The sequence below is a fragment of the Carica papaya genome, chromosome 9, assembly GCF_054855325.1.
Source record: "Carica papaya isolate Zhongbai chromosome 9, ASM5485532v1, whole genome shotgun sequence".
Taxonomy (NCBI): Eukaryota; Viridiplantae; Streptophyta; class Magnoliopsida; order Brassicales; family Caricaceae; genus Carica; species Carica papaya.
The window spans coordinates 13,189,625-13,206,797 of record NC_142317.1 but is presented as its reverse complement, the minus strand read 5'-3'; the positions used below and the strand labels follow the sequence as shown (position 1 = coordinate 13,206,797).

The 17,173-nt window shown below is 41.0% G+C and overlaps 3 pseudogenes; all 3 read right to left on the bottom strand.

The window, feature by feature from the left end:
• Positions 1 to 9,844: 9,844 nt before the first annotated feature.
• LOC148240009 (5S ribosomal RNA) lies at positions 9,845 to 9,963 on the bottom strand (annotated as a pseudogene).
• A 1,116-nt stretch (positions 9,964 to 11,079) lies between these two features.
• Positions 11,080 to 11,198, bottom strand: LOC148240008 (5S ribosomal RNA; annotated as a pseudogene).
• Positions 11,199 to 12,263: 1,065 nt separating this feature from the next.
• Positions 12,264 to 12,382, bottom strand: LOC148240007 (5S ribosomal RNA; annotated as a pseudogene).
• Positions 12,383 to 17,173: the final 4,791 nt, after the last annotated feature.

Below are 17,173 nucleotides of genomic sequence, written 5' to 3'. Positions count from 1 at the left end.
GGTTACAACTTTACTTTCACAATCAATTAGTTCTCCATATTTTTCTAACCAGTCCATTCTTAATATCATATCAAATCCTAAGAAATCTAATAGTATCAAGTTCACAAATATTTCTATCCCTGAAGCCTTTATCTTGCAATCCTTATATATACAGTGAGCTTCTATTAATCCCCTAGAGGGAGTCTCTACTGTTAATATTTCTGCTAAAGGTTCTGGTCTAATATCAAGTTTACAAGTAAATGCACAGGAAATAAAAGAGCGAGTTGCACTTGTATCGACCAAAGCTTTGACAGAAGTATCAGGAATGGAAGCATACCATAGATAAGAATAGGAGTGGGGAGGGCACCAGGTTCATATATGTGGTACACACGACCCTGTGTTACAGACCTAGCCACATCTTTCAATCGCTAGGAGTAGTCCTTTATAAGATGTTGGGTGCTTCCGCACCGATAGCAGGCGTGATTGATACACTAACAGGGTAGGTCACCATGCAAGTAGCGACAATGTTGATGGGGATGGGTAGGTCGAGCAAGCTGTCTAGTTGGTGAAGGCAAGGCTGGGGGATGGGCAACTCTGGTTCGTTTATCGGGGTGGCCACTTACTAGGTTGGAAAAATCTTCTTCTTGGCCGTTGGGGTTATTGTTGCTGGGTACAAACTTGGGCAATGCATTGATTTCTGGCAAAAATGAGGTCTTCGGTCAACTGGGCATGTTCTAGCACCTCCACATACGAGTTGGGTCTCAGCAACGCAACCCAATAATAGATGTCGGTATGCAGACCATTTAGAAACTTTCTAACTTTATAACTTTTGGGGATGACCATTAGAGGGGTGAACCTATATAGTTGGACAAAACGGGTTGCATACTGGGCAACCGTCAAGTTTTTTTTGTGGAGATCTTGAAATTTCTCCTCCTTTTCTCGGACATAAACAAAGAAAAATTTGTCAAAGAATGCATCCATGAAAACCTCCTAAGTTGTAGGGATAGGTAGGATTTTCTTCTTAAGTCGCCACCAGTGTTCTGCTTCACCGTTTAACATAAAGCCTGCTAGGAGAACCTTCTGTTCCTCAGTTAGGTCTAGGATTGAGAAAAGCTTCTCTATTTATAGGATCCAAGCTTCGGCTACTAAGGGGTCAGGGTCACTTTCAAAATATGCTGAGTTTAGCTTCCTAAACTCTGTTATGTTATGAGAAATGGACCTCTTAGTTGTTCGGTATTCTTAGGCAGGAGGTGGATAAGGGTTTGCTTGATTCTGTCCTATGGCTACAGTCAATCCTTGGATGGATCAAAAGAGTTCAACAAATTAAGCCCTAATTAGAGGATCCCGAGCTTCTGGTCTCTCGGTACGCTCTACGGATGGTCTTCCTCACGTCATTCCTATAAAAAAAAGGAAGACATGAGTTGGTGGCCTAATTTGAAAAAGAGGACTTATTCTTCCTAGGTATTCTAAGGGTCTTTCTACCTACGGCCTCAGTTGTAAGGGATTTGGTTCGCATAACCTGCTTTGATACTATCTGTGACATCCCATATTCTAATTAAGGCATGTGAGTGTCAGATACATAAACATAATTACGAGTGCATGATAAAAATTATATACAGTGAAACAAATTAATACAAATCTCTTACAAATATTTGAGTTCCAATTAGATATTTAACTGAGGCTAGAAATGGTTGCAAAATACAAAATCCTCATAAACTTCAATGGGTGGGTCAACTGGCGGTTCCTCATTATCTTCATGATCTGGGGGGGCATGGAAAGAGTGAGTTCCATATGATCAGTAAGGAAAACAATATTTAGATAATATCATAAGGTTTTTAAAAGGTGAATTATTTTAACATAGACACTTACCATTTGGTTACGCCGTAAACCTACCTTTCTTATGAAAATAATTTATTTATTAAAGAAAAATATCACGTTATAGCCAACAATCAAAATAAATATATAATATACCAAACAATAGAGAAAATCAAATAATCATGAAATACTCAGACTTTCATGTCATGCTTTGCGAAATCATTACAACTTCCATCTCTGAATACAGATACAAAATTTCGACTACCCATGTGGAATGACCATATCAGATACAGATAACGACAATTTGCTCTGACACATTTCTGGCTTGTCAAATCATGAGACGATTTATGATCATGACTGTACCAACCATAGTGGTCCTATCAGATATTCTATAATCATGACAGTACTTAGTTAAAGGTACCCCTAATAGATATTCACGTTGCCATTCTCGTTTGAGGGTACACTATCATCCACAAGAAGCGGTCCTCTTACGTCTTTCAAGATCATATGGGGGAGGGAAAAAATAGATATCCCATATGGGGATAGGGGAATAGATACCCTTCAGAGATAAAAAGCCTAACGAGATACTTGATATGTTATACATGTTAATACAGATACATAATTAAGACCATTCATGCTTCATTCTACTTTTTTTTTCTTTTTTTTTTCTTTTTTTTTCTAGATAAGCATACCAGTTTCATATTATTATAATTACATGCAAATCATCAAATGTATATCACTCACATGGCATGCTTGAAATCAAGAACAATTCAAGTTATTAAGCCTACAAAACAAAGAGCATTCAAAAACAGACAAAATCACAAAATTATCAATTTAATCTTTTTTTTGTCTAAAAATGCCCCTTAAGACGTTTAAAAAAATACTAATTCCTTACCGAAACCTTGATAATTTCTTCTGCACTGTTCTTCCTCTTCTTCTCTCTCTAGATCACTTTCTTTCTCTCTCTCTCTCTAACTCTTGAAAGGTGGAAGAATGAAAGTGTGGAGAAAATGTGAGGAAGGGTTATAGAAAATGGGAGCCGTTGGATTTGTGCCAAGTGGCAAAATCTAGTGAAGAGAGAGAGTACAAAGATGTTTGACATAAAAAACGAACGAGAAAAACCTCATCCACCAGCAACAGCACCACCAATCGCGGCACACCATTAGAGGGCACGCTGGCACACTGCTCGAGGTAGTAATGGCCTCACCCACCTAGTGCGCGTGCGCTGCAAGAATAGCCTACAATTGTCAGGCTACCTTACTGCACGTAAGGCCTAGGTGCCTTGCGGTGCCGCGCTCAGGCTTATCTATTCAGGCTTGCTGTGCAGATGGCCCGCGCACAATGTGCGACACCTGCCTATTTGCGCACGACAAGACGTGCACGCAAGCCTGTCCTCCACGTCACGTGCGATGGGACTTACTCACTGTGTGCACGTCCTGCACCTGTCGCACGTGCGCACATGCGCACGGGCACCCGTGATGGCTGACCATTCCCCCAGGATTTTTCTCACGGAATTTTTCCCCCTGTTTTTTATTTTTCCTGAAAATCATTTATTAAAAAAATAATAATTAAATAATTAAATTAAAATAAAATTAAGTAAAATCAAAATAAATAAAAATCGGTATAATTTAGGAATTACGATAAGAAGTTGTAGAATAAAATAAATGAGTTCAGTATGGCCTTAAGGCCCGAATAATTAGGATTTTCTAAATACAAATTAAGCACTGTGGTGAGCAGGGTGTTACAAATTTTCTCCAAGGAGGAATGGACTAGAAGACGGGAACGCTGGACAAATCTTCTAAAGGACCACGACTATACTGTCCTACCACATCACAGTAGAGGAAGGACACTTGATGGCCCTTGATCGAGAAGAACGAGCCTCGTTGAACATCTGCTGACATCCAGGTGAAAGATGTTGGAGATGATTCAAGAACTTTGAATCATGCGCACGGGCACCCGTGAGGGCAAACCATTCCCCCAGGATTTTTCTCACGGAATTTTTCCCTCTATTTTTTATTTTTTCTGAAATTCGTTTATTAAAAAAATAATAATCAAATAATTAAATTAAAATAAAATTAAGTAAAATCAAAATAAATAAAAATCGATATAATTTAAGAATTACGATAAGAAGTTGTAGAATAAAATAAATGAGATTAGTATGGCCTTAAGGCCCGAATAATTAGGGTTTTCTTAATACAAATTAAGCACTGTGGTGAGTGTGGTGTTACAAATTTTCTCCAAGGAGGAATGGGCTAGAAGACGGGAATGTTGGATAAATCTTCTAAAGGACCACGACTATACTGTCCTACCACATCACAGTAGAGGAAGGACACTTGATGGCCCTCGATCGAGAAAAACGAGCCTTGTTGAACATCTGCTGACATCCAGGTGGAAGATGTTGGAGATGATTCAAGAACTTTGAATCATGCGCACGGGCACCCGTGAGGGCAGACCATTCCCCTAGGATTTTTCTCACGGAATTTTTCCCCCTGTTTTTTATTTTTCTTGAAATTTGTTTATTAAAAAAAAATAATTAAATAATTAAATAAAAATAAAATTAAGTAAAATTAAAATAAATAAAAATCAGTATAATTTAGGAATTACGATAAGAAGTTGTAGAATAAAATAAATGAGTTCAGTATGGCCTTAAGGCCCGAATAATTAGGGTTTTCTAAATACAAATTAAGCACTGTGGTGAGCGCGGTGTTACAAATTTTCTCCAAGGAGGAATGGGCTAGAAGACGGGAACGCTGGACAAATCTTCTAAAGGACCACAACTATACTGTCCTAACACATCACAGTAGAGGAAGGACACTTGATGGCCCTCGATCAAGAAGAACGAGCCTCGTTGAACATCTGCTGACATCCAGGTGGAAGATGTTGGAGATGATTCAAGAACTTTGAGTAAGCCAATGTGACCACCGTCTCTACCTTGTGTAGATACGAGGATAGCCCAACATCCAAGGCAGACTTTGGGAAGCTCAAGTAACGAATCCAGAGATTTTAAAACATAGGAACAAGTTTTATTGCATGGGTGATAGTAGCAGCGATAGTCACTTCACAGTGACTGACGATGGACTATACCAATTCTACAGTTGGGTTTGTGTACCAAACTACCCATCACTCTGAATAGCTATCTTAAGGGAGGTACATACGTCCAAGCTACCCAAACTTCCCAATACTGCTAAAATGTGTCGTGATCTAAAATGCCAATACTGGTGGCCCATCATAAAGAGGGATATCGCCAAATATGTCCCACGTGCCAGAGGATCAAGACCAAGCATCTGATGCCCTATGGTCCATTGCCCAATCTTCCTGTCCTTGAATGGAAGTGGGAGCATGTCCCTACGGAATTCATCATGGGACTACCCAAGACCGATGCAACCATGATGGTATTTGGATCATCATAGATCAACTGAACAAAATAGCTCGCTTCCTTTCCAATAGGACCACTAACTCAACTACGAAATTAACCTGATAGTTCGTTGAAGAAGTTATTCTACTTTACGACATTCCTACCACTGTGGTATCAGACACACACCCTAATTTTGTGTGCACTTTTGGGATAGCTTCTAGAAATTTATCGATTCTAGTTTGAACCTCAACACTGCTAGACATTCTGTGACATCCCAAGTGTTAATCAAGACAAATGGGTATCAGATACAGAAATAGAAGAGCGAGTGCATGATAAAAGTTTATGCAGCAGAACCAATTAATACAAATCCCTTACAAATATATATAAGTTCTAATTACATATATATAACTGAGGTCAGAAGTGGCTAAAATTATAAAATCAAAATACAAAAGAAGGCCACTTCTTTCACTATGCTATTGGACTCATCAGAGTGCGGGAATAGTCATGCACTAAATTTTTGTGGATCCACGGGATCCTCATAGACTTTCAGGGGTAGGTTAACCGGTGGTTCCTCATTTTCTTTCCCATCTGGGGGCATAGAAAGAGTGAATTCCATATACTCAGTAAGAAAAACAGTATTTAAATAACATCGTAAGGTTTTAAAGGTGAATTATTTTAACAAAAATACTTACCACTTGCTATTTCGTAGACCTATCTACATTATGAAAATAATTTATTTATTAAGAAAATAGTACGTTAACATAATCAAAAACACACATCAAACCAGATAACAGAGAAAATCAAATAAATCATAAAATGCTCAGATTTTGGTGTCATGCTTCGTGAAGTAATTACAACTTTTATCTCTGAAGGCAAATACAGATTTTCACCTACCCATGTGGAATGACCAGATCAGATACAGATAACGACAATTTGCTTAAGTATAATTACGGCTGGCCAAACCATGGTATGATCTACGACCATGATCGTACCAACCATAGTGGTCCTATCATATATCTATAGTCATGACAATACTTAGTCAAATGTGACCCCTAACAAATATTAGTGTCATCACTCTCGTCAGAGGGTACACTGTCATCCACAATAAGTAGTCCTCTTACGTCTTTTTAGACCAGATGCAGGACGGGGACACAGATATCCCAAATGGGGTTAGGGGAATAAATATCCCTAAAAAATAAACAACCTAACGAGACACCTGATGCATTATGCATATAGAACATACTTCGAACCATTCATGCTTCATTCCACTTTTTTTTATTTTTTTTATATTTCCAGATAACAATACTAAGTTCATATTATTCTTATTATATGCAAAACCTCAAGTGTCTATAAATCACATAGGATGCTTGAAAATAAGAACAGTTTAGCTTATATGACCTACAACACACAAGTATGTAAAACAGGCAAAGTCATAATTATCATAATTTAATTATTTTTCTTTATCTAAAAATACTTCTTAAGATGTCAAAAGAAATACTAAATTCCTTACCGAAACCTTGATATTTCCTCCTTCATGTTCTTTTTTTTTCCCTCCTTCATATTCTTTTTTTTTCCCTCCTTCATATTCTTTTTTTTTCCCTCCTTCTCTCTCTAAATTGCTCTCTCTCTCTAAGTCTTGAAAAATTGAAGAATGGAAATGTGGGGAAGAGTGGGAAGGAAAGACCTATTTATAGAAATTTGAAACCATTAGATTTGTACCAAGTGGCAAAATCGGGTGAAGAGAGAGAAGAAAAAGATGCTCGGCACAAAAACGAGGGAGGATGGTATGATTAAATAAAAATAATTAAAATAAAATAATATTAAATAAAATAAAAATAATTAAAAATCAGTAAGATTCACATTTTATGATAAATAATATGCAGAGTAAATTAAATGAGCTCAATGCGGTCTAAAGGCCCCAATAAATAGGGTTTTCCAAATTAATTAAGCACAGCGATGGGGGAGTGTTACATATTCCCACATTGCTGATCAAATTACTATTCTAACCTTGAAAGACATGTTATGCGCCGGTGCTCTAGATTTTGGTGGCTATTGGGATCAACATCTGTCCCTTTATGAATTCACTTACAACAACTGTCACTAGCCTAGCCTTGGTATGGCTCCCTTCGAGGCACTCTATGGTAGATCTTGTCGCCCTAACACGTCGCAATGAGGTTGGGAATAGACGCCTTCCTGAATGGAATATGTCCATGGAGTTATTGCAACGGTTAACACTATTCGTAGACATCTCACAACTATGAGTTACCAGAAGAGCTACACGGACAACTGGAGATGGCCTTTGGAATTTGTAGTAAATGACCATGTCTATCTTAAGGTTTTTTTATGCAAGGCATGATGGTGTAACAGGTAGATAATAAGACTAAGTCCCTGTTTTGTCGGACCCCTAAAAATTTTAGAACGGATAGGCACCATAACATACTGCCTCACTCTAACCCCCAGGTATGCTACCTTGCACGATGTCTTCTATATCTTCATGATTCAAAAACACCTCAATAACCCATCCTATATCATTTCACGCTTGAGAGCCCCTATTTTGCTTACACAACACCTATGTTGTCTACCCTATGGAGATCATCGAATGGGTTGAGAAAATGGTATGTAGTCGAGAAGTTTCCATAGTCAAGGTGCTGGCAACACCACACCTGGGAGGAGGTGACTTGGAATGATGAAAAGGAGATGCGAGATTTGTATCCTGACTTACTTTAAAGAACTCTTGCAAATTTGGAGGACCATTTTTTATTAGGTGGGGGGAATTTAACACCTCGACTTTTTGGCCCTTAACAGATTTTAAAACTACAATATGTCTAGTCTACTACAATATGTCTTGCAAAATTCTTCATTTACAATTACAAACCCTTTTATTTCAATTAGTTTTTCCAAAACTTTATCCTAGTTTACCTAAAATCCAGGAGAAAAAGTAGCAAAGAAAAATGGCTCGAGAAAAAACTCGGATAATGAATATGGCCTATAAGTTGTGACCCACAAGCCACAGCCCGCATGCTGCAGCCTACCCACCCACAGTGCACAGCACAGCGTGCCTACACATGCACACAGTGGCGTGTTGTCACCGATGGGACAACCTTATCTTGTCGATCTAATGGCCACTCTTGGCATTTCCTTTCTTTTTTTTCTTTTGGCCATGCTTGGTGGACCCCAAATCCTCCTCTTGACTCTATTCTGATGATTTTTGCCAAATCTAACCTTCCTTTTTTCTATACAAACCCCTTCTTCTCCATTTCCTCCACACCATTTTTCCTTCTTTAATTTTCCAAAATTTAGAGAAAGAAAGAAGATTGACTTTAGGGAGGGAAACTATTGCCCAAGAACGCTTAACTACGTAGTTCTGATGTGATCCGGTGAATTAGTGTCGGTATGATCGCGCTCGTTCCATTTTGTGCTACAAATACATATACCCCTTCTCCTTTCCTCCCCCCTCCCCCCTCCCGTAATTTATTTTCCTATGCACGCACACCGCACCTGTCCTTTTAATTTTAATATCAACTGAAATGCCCTAGCGGCTCGACTGACACCCGATGAAAGGACCACTTGCCGCACCTTATTTTTTGTTATTTTACTATGTAAGATGCTCGTAATGACACTCTTATCACGTGGTGGAATATAAATGAATGCATAAAGAATATTAAGCAAAATGCTCGGGCCCCGCGACTCATATTTACGAATGAATCGGCGGACTGTGGTTCCAGTTGCGCGTAATGTTTAATGCCTCGTGTTCAAAAAAATAGGTGCAACACGAGGACTTCCAAAGTGATCACCCATCCTAATACTACTCTGAACCAAGCACGCTTAACTGCAGAATTCTGATGGGTTCCGATGCATTAGTGTTAGTATAATCGCACCCCTTCCATTATGGATTGCAGATACATGTGCCCCTTATCCTTCCCTCCCCCCTCACATCATTTGCTTCGCTGTGCGCATACTCCTCACCTCTGTTTCTAGTTCTAATATCAAGCAAAATCCCACGGCATCTTGACTCACGTCCAGATAAACGGACTGTCCGCTGCACCTCTATTTCCATTGTTCTATTATGTAAGATACTTGTAATAACACTCTTATCTAGTGATGGAGTATAAATGAATGCACGAAAAATATTACGTAAAATATCCCGGCACAGCGACTCACGTCGGTGAATGAACCGGTGCAGTATGTCTCTAGTCGTGCATAATGTTTAACATCTTGTCCGCAAAAAGGTGGGTACAACACGATGACTTCCTAAGAGGTCACTCATCATAGTAATACTCTCACCGATGCACGCTACACTGCGGAGTTCTGATAGGATCTAGTGCATTAGTGCTGGTACGATCGCATCCGTCCCATTTCGCGCTGCAAATGCATGTGCTCCTTCTCCTTCCCTCCCTTCTCCCATCATTTGTTTCACTGTGCATGCACATCTCACCTCTACTTCTAGTTCTAATATAAAGCAAAATGCCCCGATGCCTCGACTGACACCCAGATGAACAACCCACTGCACCTCTGTTTTCATTTTTCTATTATGTAAAATGGTCATAATGACACTCTTATCACGTGGTGGACTATAAATGAATGCACATAAAATATTAAGATAAATGCTTCAGCGTCGTTACTCATGCCGACTAATGAACCAACAGATCCTGTCTCTGATCTCGTGTAACATTTAATGCCCAATCTACAAAAAGATGGGTGCAACACGAGAACTTTCTAGGAGGTCACCCATCTTAGTACTACTCTTACCCAAGCATGCTTAACTACGGAGTTCTGATGGGATCTGGTGCATTAGTGCTGGTATGACAGCACCCGTTCCATTTTGTGCTGCATATACATATACCCATTCTCCTTTCCCTTCCCCCTCCCATCATTTGTTTTGTTGTGGGTGCACACCGCACCTTTGCTTATAGTTCTAGTATCAAGAAAAATGCCCCGGTGCCTCGACTAACGCACACTTGAACGGACCGCCTACCGTATCTCTCTTTTTATTATTCTATTATTTAAGATACTAGTAATAACACTCTAATCACGTGATGGACTACAAATGATTGCACAAAAAATATTAAGCAAAATGCCCCGGCACCGGACTCATGCTGGCGAATGAACCAATCTTAGTACTACTCTCGCCCAAGCACGCATAACTGCGAAGTTTTGATTGAATCCAGTGCATTAGTTCTAGTGTAATCATGCTCGTATTATTCTGCGCTGCGAATGCATGTGCCCCTTCTGCTTCCCTCCCTTGTCCTGTCATTTGTTTCGCTGTGCGGACGCACCGCACCTCTGCTTTTAGTTTTAATATCAAGCGAAATGCCCTAACGCCTTGATTAAGGCCTAGATGAACGAACCGTCTGCCGCACCTTTGTTTTTGTTTTTTTACTATTTAAGATGCTGGTAATGGAACTTTTATCATGTGGTTGACTATAAATGAATGCACGAAAAATATTAAGCAAAATGCCCCAACACCACGACTCATGCAAGTGAATGAATCGATGGATCGTGGCTCCGATTGCATGTAATGTTTAACGCCCCGTCCACAACAAGCCAGATGCAAAACAAGGACTTCCCAGGAGGTCACCTATAGTACTACTCTCGCCCAAGCACGCTTAGCTGCGAGTTCTAATGGGATCCAGTGCATTATTGCTGGTATGATCACACCCGTCCTAATTCACACTGCAAATACAAATACTTGTTCTCCTTCCCTCCCCCATCCCATAATTTGTTTCGCTGTGCGTGCGAATCCTCACCTCATTTTTGTTGTTCTACTATATAAGATATTCGTAATAACACTCTTACCACATGCTGGACTATAAATAAATGCACAAAAAATATTAAGCAAAATGTCCCGGCACCACGACTCACATTTGCGAATGAAACGAAGACTGTGGCTTCAGTCGCACGTCACATCTAATGTCCCATCCGTAAAAAGACGAGTGCAACACGAGGACTTCCAAGGAGGTCACCCATCCTAGTACTACTTTCGCTCAAGCATGCTTAACTGTGGAGTTCTGATGGGATCCGTTGCATTACTGCTGGTATGATCGCACCCATCTTATTCCGCGCTATAAATACATATAACCCTTCTCGTTTCCTCCCCGTTCCAATCATTTGTTTTGCTGTGCACGAACCCGCACCTCTGCTTCTAGTTCTAATATCAAGCAAAATGCCCTGCGTGGCTCGACTTACGCCTAGATGAACAAACCGCCCTCTACAACTTTGTTTTTATTGTTCTACTATCTAAGATAATAATAATGCTACTCTTATCACGTGGTGGATAAAAAAAAATACACAAAAAATATAAAGTAAAATGCTCCGGTGCCGCGACTCACGTTTGCGAATGAACTGGTGGACCATGGCTCTAGTCGCGTGTAATGTTTAATGCTTCATCTGTAAAAAGATGGGTACAACACGAGTACTTTTCAGGAGGTCACCCATCCTAGTACTACTCTCGACAAAGTATGTTTAACTGTGAAGTTCTTATGGGATCCGGTATAGTAGTGCTAGTTTAATCGCACATGTCTCATTCCATGCTACAAATGCATATACTCGTTCTCCTTTCCTCCCCCCTCCCACCATTTATTTAGCTATGGCCGCACACCGCACATCTGCTTCTAGTTCTAATATAAAGGGAAATGCCCTAGTACCTCGACTCACGCCAAGATGAATAGACCGTCCATCGTACCTCTATTTTCGTTGTTCTACTATTTAAGATACTCATAATAACACTCTTAGATCACCCATCCTAATGCTACTCTCGCCTAAGCATGCTTCACTGCGTAGTTCTGACAAAAGACGGTGCATTAGAGCTGGTATGATCACACTTATTTTATTCTGCGTTGTAAATATGTATACCGCTTCTCCTTCCCTCCCCCCTTCAATCATTTGCTTTGAAATGCCCCAATGCCTCGACTCACATACAGATGAACGGACTGTCTGCTGCACCTCATTTTTCGTTACTCTACTATTTAAGATACTCGTAATGACACTCTTATCACGTGGTGGACTATAAATAAAATCACAAAAAATATTAACCAAAATACCCTGGCGCCGCGACTCAGACAGCGGATTGTAGCTCTAGTCACAGGTAACTTTTAACGTCCGGTCCGCAAAAAGACGGGTGCAACATGAGGACTTCCCAGGAGGTCAGCCATCCTAGTACTACTCTGCCCCAAGTACGCTTAACTGCGGAGTTCTGATGGGATCCGGTGCATTAATGCTGGTATGATCGCACCCATCCCATTTTGTGCCGTAAACGCTTATACTCGTTCTTCTTCCTTCCCCCCTCCTATCATTTGATTCGGTGTGCGCACACACCGCACCTCTGCTTCTAGTTCTAATATCAAGCAAAATGCACCAGTACCTCGACTCACGCCAAGATGAACAAACTATTCGCTGCATATCTATTTTTATTGTTCTACTATGTAAGATACTCGTAATGACACTCTTATCACGTGATGGATTATAAATAAATACACAAAAAATATTAACTAAAATGCCCTGGCACCGCGGCTCACGTTAGAAAATGAATCGACAGACCGTGTCTCTAGTCGCGCATAACTGTTTGCAAAAAGACAAGTGCAACATGAGGACTTCCCAAGAGGTAACCCATCCTAGTATTACTCTTGCCCAAGCATGCTTAACTGCAAAGTTCTTATGTGGTCCAATGTATTAGTACTGGGATGATAGCACCCGTCCCATTCTGTGCTGCAAATACATGTACCCCTTCTCCTTCCCTCTCCCCTCCTTTCATTTGTTTCACCGTGCGCGCACGCAACACCTCTGCTTCTAGTTCTAATATCAAGTAAAATGGCCCAGCAACTTGACTCACGCCCAGATGAACAGACCGCCTGCCGCACATCATTTTTCGTTGTTCTATTATGTAAGATGGTCGTAATGACACTCTTATCATGTTATGAACTATAAATGAATGCACAAAAAATATTAAAAAATGCCCTGGCGCCACGACTCATACCGGTGGACTGTGACTCTGGTCGCATCAATGTTTAACGCCTCGCCCGCAAAAAGACATGTAACTCGAGGACTTCCCAAAAGGCCACCCATCCTAGTATTACTCTCGCCCAAGCAAACTTAACTGCAGAGTTCTAATGGGATCCATGGAATTAGTACTGGTATGATCGCACCCGTCCCAATCCGTGCTGCAAATAAATATACTCCTTCTCCTTCCTTTCTCCCTCTCGTCATTTTTTTCGCTGTGCGCGCACAGTGCATATCTGCTTCTACTTCTAATATCATGCAAAATGCCCGCCGCCTCGACTTACGCCCAGATGAATGGACTGCCTGACGCACCTCTTTTTTTATTATTCTATTATGTAAGATGCTCATAATGACACTCTTATTACTTAGTGGATTATAAATAATTGTACAAAAAATATTAAGCAAAATGCCCTGGTGCCACAACTCACGTCTGCGAATGAACTGACGAACCGTGACTACGACCGCGCGTAACGTTTAACACCCCATCTGCAAAAAAATGGGTGCTACATGAGGACTTTTCAAGAGCTCACCCATCCTAGTACTACACTCGCCAAAGAACACTTAACTACAGAGGTCTGATGGGATACGATGCATTAGTGTTGGTATGATTGCACCAGTCCCATTTCACAGTACAAATGCATGTGCCCCTTCTCTTTCCCACCCCGTCCAATCTTTTATCTGTGCGCGCACACCTCACCTCCTCTTCTAATTCTAATATCAAGCGAAATGACCCAGTGCCTCGACTCAGACCTAGAAGAACAGACTGCCCGCTGCACCTCTATTTTCATTATTCTACTAATTAAGATGCTCATAATGACAATCTTATCACGTAGTTGGCTATAAATGAATACACGAAAAATATTAAGAAAAATACCTCGGCGCCTCGACTCACGCCCATATGAACAGGTCGCCCACCGCACCTCTGTTTTTCTTGTTTTACTATGTAAAATACTCATAATGACACTCTTATCACATGGTGGGTTATAATTGAATGCACGAAAAATATTAAGCAAAATGTCTCAGCACCGTGACTCACATTTGTGAATGAACCGGCAGACCGTCACTCCGATCCCGTGTAACGTTTAACGCCCCATCTGCAAAAAAGAAGGGTGTAACAAGAGGAATTCCTAAGAGGTCACCCATCCTAGTATTACTCTCGCCAAAGCACGCTTAACTAAGGAGTTCTGATGGGATCTGGTGAATAAGTGCTGGTATGATCTCACTTGTTCCAATTCACACTGCAAATATATATACCCCTTTTCCTTCTCTCCCCCCTCTCGATATTTATTTTGTTTGTGCACACACTGCACCTCTCTTTCTAATTCTAATATCAAGCAAAATTCCCTGTCAGCTCAACTCACACCCAGATGAACGGACCTCCTATCGCACCTCGTTTTTTGTTATTCTACTATGTAAAGTGCTTGTAATGACACTCTTATCACGTAGTGGACAATAAATGAATGCACAAAAAATATTAAGCAAAATACCCTGGTACCGCAACTCACGTTTGTGAATGAACAGGCAGATCATGATTCCGGTCACGTGTAACGTTTAATGCCTCATGTCCAAAAAAATAGGTGCAGCACGAGGACTTTCAAAAGGTCATCCATCCTACTACTACTCTCAACCAAGAACACTTAACTACGGAATTCGGATGGGTTCTGGTGCATTACTGCTAGTATATTCGCACCATTTTCATTATGCGTTGCAAATACATGTGCCCCTTCTCCTTCCCTCCCCGCTCTCATCATTTGCTTCATTGTGCGTGCACACCTTACCTTTGCTTCTCGTTCTAATATCAAGTGAAATGCCCTGGTGCCTCGACTCACGCATAGATAAACAGATAGCTCACTGTACATCTATTTTTGTTGTTCTACTATTTAAAATGCTAGTAAGGACACTTGTATCATGTCTCCGGTCGCACGTAACGTTTAACACCCTGTCTGTAAAAAGACAGGTGCAAATGAGGACTTCCTAGGAGGTCACCCATCATAGTACTACTCTCACCCAAGCATTCTTAACTGCGGAGTTCTTAAGGGATCTGGAGCATTAGTTTTGGTATGATCGCCCCGTTTCATTCTGTGTTGTGAATGCATGAGCCCCTTCTGCATCCCTCCCCTGTCCTATCATTTGTTTCATTGTGCGCGTGCATCAAGTGAAATTCTCTGGCGCCTCAACTCACGCCCAAATGAACGTTGCATATTTGTTTGTTTTTCTACTATTTAATATTCTCATAATGGCACTTTTATCATGTGGTGGACTATAGATGAATGCACAAAAAATATTAAGCAAAATGCCCCAGCACCACGACTCACGCCAGTGAATAAACCGGCGAACCATGGCTCCAATCGCGTGTAATGTTTAATGTTCCATCCACAACAAGATTGATGCAACACAAGGACTTCCCAGGAGATCACCCATAGTACTACTCTTGCCCAAGCACGCTTAGTTGCGTGTTCTGATGGGATCCAGTGCAATAGTGCTAGGATGATCGCACCTGTCCCAATATCTCGTTGTAAATGCATATACCCATTCTCGTTCCCTCCCCCATCCCATCATTTATTTTGCTATGCGCGCGCACCTCACCTCTACTTCTAGTTCTAATATCAAGCGAAATGCCTCGACACCTCGACTGAAGCACAGATGGACGGCCTGCCCATCGTACCTCTATTTTTGTTGTTCTACTAATTAAGATAATAGTAATGACACTCTTATCATGTGGTAGACTATAAATGAATGCTTAAAAAATATTAAGCAAAATACCCCGGTGCCGTCACTCGCGCCGGTGAATGATCCGGCAGACTGTGACTCCAGTCTCGCATAACGTTTAACCCCCTGTCTACAAAAAGACTTGTTCAACATGAAGACCTCCCACGAGGTCACCCATCTTAGTACTAATTTCGTCCAAGCACACGTAGCTTATAGTTCTAATGGGATCCAGTGCATTAGTGCTTGTATGATCACACCCGTCCCATTCTATGCTCAAATACATGTACCCTACTCCTTCCCTCCCGCCTCCCATCATTTGTTTTGATATGCACGTACACCGCACCTCTACTTCTAGTTCTAATATCAAGTGAAATGCTTCCATGCTTCAACTCACGCCCAAAAGAATAGAGTGCCTGCTGTACCTCTTTTTTTATTATTTTACTATGTAAGATGCTCATAAGGATACTCTTATCACATGGTGGACTATAAATGAACGCAAGAAAAAGAAAAAACAAAATGCCTCGATGACGCGACTCACGCTGGCCAATGAACCGACATACCGTAGCTCTCGTCGCGTGTAACGTTTAATGCCCCATCTGCAAAAAGACGAGTGCATCACGAGTACTTCCAAGGAGGTCACTCATCCTAGTACTACTCTAACGGGAGCATGCTTAACTGCAGAGTTCTTATGGGATCCAGTGCTCTAATACTGATATGATCATGCCCGTTCTATTTCACGCTGCAAATACATACACCCCGTTTCTGTCCCTCCCCTCTCCCGTCTTTTGTTTCCCTATGCGTGCACACCGCATCTCTGCTTCTAGTTCTAATATAGAGTAAAATGCTCTGGCGCCTCGACTCACGCCTAAATTAACGAACCGCCCATCGCACCTCTATTTTCGTTGTTCTACTATGTAAGATACTCATAATGACACTCTTATCCAGTGATGGACTATAAATAAATGCATGGAAAATATTAAGCAAGGTGCCCTGGCACCGCGACTCACACCGGCGAATGAATCGGTGGACTGTGTCTCCGATCACGCGTAATGTTTAATGTCCCGTTCACAAAATGACAAGTGCAGCATGAAGAATTCCCAGGATCGCCCATCCTAGTAGTACTCTCGACCAAACACAATTAACTCTGTAGTTCTGATAGGATCCGGTGCATTAGTGCTGGTTTGATGGCACTCGTTCCATTAAATACATATACCCATTCTCCTTCCTTCCCCACTTGCGTCATTTATTTCGCTATGCGCGCACACCGGACCTTGTCTTCTTATTCTAATATAGAGTGAAATACTCTGATGCCTTGACTCA